Genomic DNA, 4,764 nt, shown 5'->3' on the forward strand with positions numbered 1-4,764 from the left:
AAAAAAGGCCGGACATGGTGGCATGTGCTTGTAATCCCAACTACTTGGGAGGCTGACGTGGGAGGATCACTTGAGCCCGGAGGGCAGAGGGAACAGCTCAGGAAAAGTTTCGGTATTTCTTATTATATATAATGAGAGACAGAGCCTTGTGTTAGAAAACAAACAAACAAACCTTTTTTTTTCTCTAATGTCTCGCTACAACAATCAACACAGGAAACTTCTGTCACCAGACATGTGGAGATGTCCCCCCACACACCAAGCAGAGGACACCAGCTGAGTGTCTTCCAGTTTAATTCTGACGTTATCTTCCTGGATAGCCTCAGAAACCACAGGTTAAGGGCTCAGTCCCGCAAGTCTGCCCTGCCCCTTCTCACCATTCACAAGTCCATGCCTCAGGAACTTCTGACCAACAGGCTTCAGGTTGGGGTTCCCACAAACTCCTCTTTGGGTTTGATTAATTTGCTAAAGTGGCTCACACAACTCAAGGAAACATTTAAGTTTACTGGTTTATTATAAGGATTTTTAAAAAATATGAATAAACAGATGAAGAGATATTGATACATACCTACATACCTACCTACATACTGAGAGGTCTGGAAGGGTCCTGAGCACAGGAACTTCTGTGCCCGAGGAGTTGGTTGAAATAGTTCTTTTTATTTTTTTTGAGATGGAGTTTCGCTCTTGTTGCCCAGACTGGAGTGCAATGGCATGATTTCAGCTCACTGCAACCTCTGCCTCCCAGGTTCAGGCGATTCTCCTGCCTCAGCCTCCTGAGTAGATGGGATTACAGGTACCCACCACCATGCCTAGCTAATTTTGTATTTTTAGTAGAGATGGGGTTCTCCATGCTGGTCTCGAACCCCCACCTCAGGTGATACACCCGCCTCGGCCTCGAAAAGTGTTGGGATTAAGGGCACGAGCCACCGCGCCTGGCTGTTCAACGAGTTCTTATTCACCTTCCTGTCAGTCTCCGTGTGTTCAGGTCTCCAGAACTCCCTAAACCGTGTCCTCTTGGGCCTTTCATGGAGACTTCTTGGATAGGCATGACTGAAGCATGGACAGCCATGTTGAAATGTGATTGGACAAAAAGGGAATGATCTAAACCCAGCAAGTCCTGTCTGTTCAGATTCTTCTTGGCTCTTCAGTGCGGCGTTCTTACCTCCAGGTTATGAGGCAGAACTTCCTCTGGAATGGAGACTTTTATGACTCACATTTAGAGTCCTGCATCTGGCAAGTGAAAGAAGGGCGAGAGAAGGTCAAAGAGAGAGAGTCTGTTTACTGTGACATGGGCTATGGGAGTTATAAGTCACAAACCATGGATGAAAACGCATATATTGGCCAGGTGCTGTGGCTCACAACTGTAATCCTATAGCACTTTGGGAGGCTGAGGTGGGAGGATCACTCGAGCTCAGGAGTTCTAGAACAGCCTGGGTAACATAGTGAGACCTCATCTCTAAAATTAAATAAATAAGTAAATAAAACACACACACACACACACACTAGTATCACAAGTTCCTGGGAAAGCAAAATGGATGGGTGTGTGTCTAACCTTATGGTCTGCAACCTGGCCTGCAGAGGAAGCTGGAAGAGTTGAAGGAGAGTATTCTGGTCTATTAATTCCTGGCTAGTAGAACTGATCAGAACAGCAGAACCGCATTGCACAGGGCATGCTCAGCCAGACAGGCAGAAATTGTTGAATTTTTGTTGCAACTTGGAGTGCCAGTGAATGATAAAGACGATGCAGGTTGGTCTCCTCTTCATACTGTGGCTTCCGCTGGGCAGGATGAGATTGTAAAAGCCCTTCTGGGAAAATGTGCTCAAGTAAATGCTGTCAGTCAAAATGGCTGTACTCCCCTACATTATACAGCTTCGAAAAACAGGCATGAGATTGCTGCCATGTTACTAGAGGGCGGGGCTGATTCAGCTGCTGAGGATCATTGTGAGGCTACAGCAATGCCCCGTGCAGCAGCCAAGGGTAACTTGAAGATGATTCCTATCCTTCTGCACTACAGAACATCCACGAACACCCAGACACTGAGGGTAACACTCCTCTACACTTAGCCTGTGATGAGGAGAGAGTGGAAGAAGCAAAACTGCTGGTGTCCCAAGGAGCGAGTATTTACATTGAGAAGAAGAAAAGACACCCCTGCAAGCGGCCAAAGGTGGCCTGGGTTTAATACTCAAGAGAATGGTGGAAGGTTAAACAGCTTGGATTTATTCTTACCTTTTTTTTTTTTTTGAGACAGTGTCTTGCTCTGTCACCCAGGCTAGAGTGCAGTGGCACAATCTCGGCTCACTGCAACCTCCACCTCCTGGGTTCAAGCAATTCTCCTGCCTCAGCCTCCTGAGTAGCTGGGATTACAGGCATGTGCTACCATGCCCGGCTAATTTTTTGTATTTTTAGTAGAGACAGGGTTTCACCGTGTTAGTTAGGATGGTCTTGATCTCCTGACCTTGTGATCCGCCCGCCTCGGCCTCCCAAAGTGCTGGGATTACAGTCATGAGCCACCGTGCCCGGCCCTATTCTTACTTTGTATGTTGTGGTGTTGTTCCCAGTGTCCTGGAAACTAATGTACTTGTGCACAAGACATCATCTATGAACGATAAAGTTTTCTCACCTTCAAAGTCGTATAAACATGTTGACCGTTGTTCCTGCTGAGTTACTTGTTCTAAGCTTACAGCTTGCTTTCCAGGCATCCAGTAACTGTTGAGATTGCTCTACTGCTGTCATATATTCTTGTATATTGAATTCTGGTTAATTTTGAGTAACTAATTCTGTGGCTGTTGTGAGTTTTCAGCACCCTCCCATGTACCTTATATCCCTTTTTGAAACAGAACAGCTCCAATAGAAAGAAGCCAGCTGTTCTGCCAGATGTTTCTATGTGGATTCTCTAATGTGCCTCCATACAGTTAAAACATCGTAACTTGTTTTTCACGCTTACTCGGGCCTGTGCCAACATTTCTGGGTTTGTTTTTTTGTTTTTGTTTTTGTTTTTTTTGAGATGGAGTTTCACTTTTGTTGCCCAGGCTAGAGTGCAATGGCACGATCTCAGCTCATTGCAACCTCTGCCTCCTGGGTTCAAGCAATTCTCCTGTCTCAGCCTCCCAAGTAGCTGAGATTACAGGCACCCACCACCATGCCCGGCTAATTTTTGTATTTTAAGTAGAGATGGGGTTTCATCATATTGGTCAGGCTGGTCTCGAACTCCTGACCTCAGGTGATCCGCCCGCCTCGGCCTCCCAAAGTGCTGGGATTACAGGCGTGAGCCACCGCGCCCGGCCATTGTTTTGTTTTTTGAGACGGAGTCTCGCTCTGTCACCCAGGCAGGAGTGCAGTGACGTGATCTCGGCTCACTGCAACCCTTCCTCCTGGGTTCAAACAATTCTCTTGCCTCAGCCTACTAAGTAGCTGGAATTATAGGCGCGTGCCACCACGCCTGGCTAGTTTTTGTATTTTTAGTAGAGACAGTTTTTCACCACGTTGGTCAGGCCGGTCTTGAACTCCTGACCTCATGATCTGCCAGCCTCTGCCTCCCAAAGTGCTGGGATTACAGATGTGAGCCACTGTGCCCGGCCACATTTCTGTTTTGTTCAGCCATGAGATTTAATTTATTTCTGTGATAGGAGGAACATTTCTTTTTTTTGAGATGGAGTTTCACTCTTGTCACCCAGGCTGGAGTGCAATGGTGTGATCTCTGCCTCCCAGGTTCAAGTGATTCTCCTGCCTCAGTCTCCCAGGTAGCTGGGACTACAGGCATGTGCCACCATGCATGGCTAATTTTTTTTTTTGATTTTTAGTAGAGACGGGGTTTCACCATGTTGGCCAGGCTGGTCTTGAACTCCTGACTTCAGGTGATCCACCTGCCTTGGTTTCCCAAAATGCTGGGATTACAGGCATGAGACACTGTGCCCAGATGAACATTTACACATTTTAGTGGACCAAATTTTAAGTTGGAGGGTGTGCTCTAAAATAATAAACAACAATAGCCCATGTACCCATGTATTTTTTTGATGAGCTATTTACTCTGAAATAAAATGTATGACTTTTTTAAAAAGGAAGTTTTAAAATACCTATATTGAGTAATCTTGTATTGAAAAGAATGTTAAGCTTGTTAAAATGATATGTAACAAAATGTATTTTGATTTGTATTTCGGAAACTAAAAAATAAAATGTTGAAAGAAAAAAAATCCCAAGCCTGATAAATTATAATGAAGTTTTTCTTCACCAATCTGTTTCCTTTAATCCTGATCTCACCAGACTGTACATATTCCTCACCCCTTCTTTTTATTTATTTTATTTTATTTATATATTGTTTTGTTTATGTATTTATTTTTTGAGACAGGAACTCACTCTGTCACCCAGGCTGGAGTGCAGTGGAGGATAACAAAGTAATGGTGAATACTTTGAAAATTTGAAGTACTTGACATAATAGCTTTCTTACAACGCATATTAAGTGATATTGTAACTTATAGTTTCTTTCATTTAGATCAAGGCCAAGCCCAAAATTTTAAAGGAAAATAAAATGAAAGGGCACTACCCCCGACTCTTTTCTCTCTTTAGGGAAGACTCAAAGATCTTCTAGGAGATAGTATCAGAAAGTACCAGCGACTTATACATCACTTCAAGTGTTTCAATGGGGACAGACAGGAAAGTGGCATAGTGGTGGTTCTAGGAGATATTTTTTCCCCCAAATCCTAGTAGCATAATCAAAAATAATCTTCACCAGCAACAACTGAAAATACTTATGTGGCTAGTCACAGACT

The 4,764-nt window shown here is 44.2% G+C and overlaps 1 pseudogene; it reads left to right on the plus strand.

Annotated features, from left to right (window-relative positions):
* The first annotated feature begins 1,528 nt into the window (after positions 1–1,528).
* On the plus strand, positions 1,529–2,203 carry LOC108530461 (26S proteasome non-ATPase regulatory subunit 10 pseudogene; annotated as a pseudogene).
* Positions 2,204–4,764: the final 2,561 nt, after the last annotated feature.

Source organism: Rhinopithecus bieti, unplaced genomic scaffold, assembly GCF_001698545.2.
Source record: "Rhinopithecus bieti isolate Rb0 unplaced genomic scaffold, ASM169854v2 scaffold_5626, whole genome shotgun sequence".
Taxonomy (NCBI): Eukaryota; Metazoa; Chordata; class Mammalia; order Primates; family Cercopithecidae; genus Rhinopithecus; species Rhinopithecus bieti.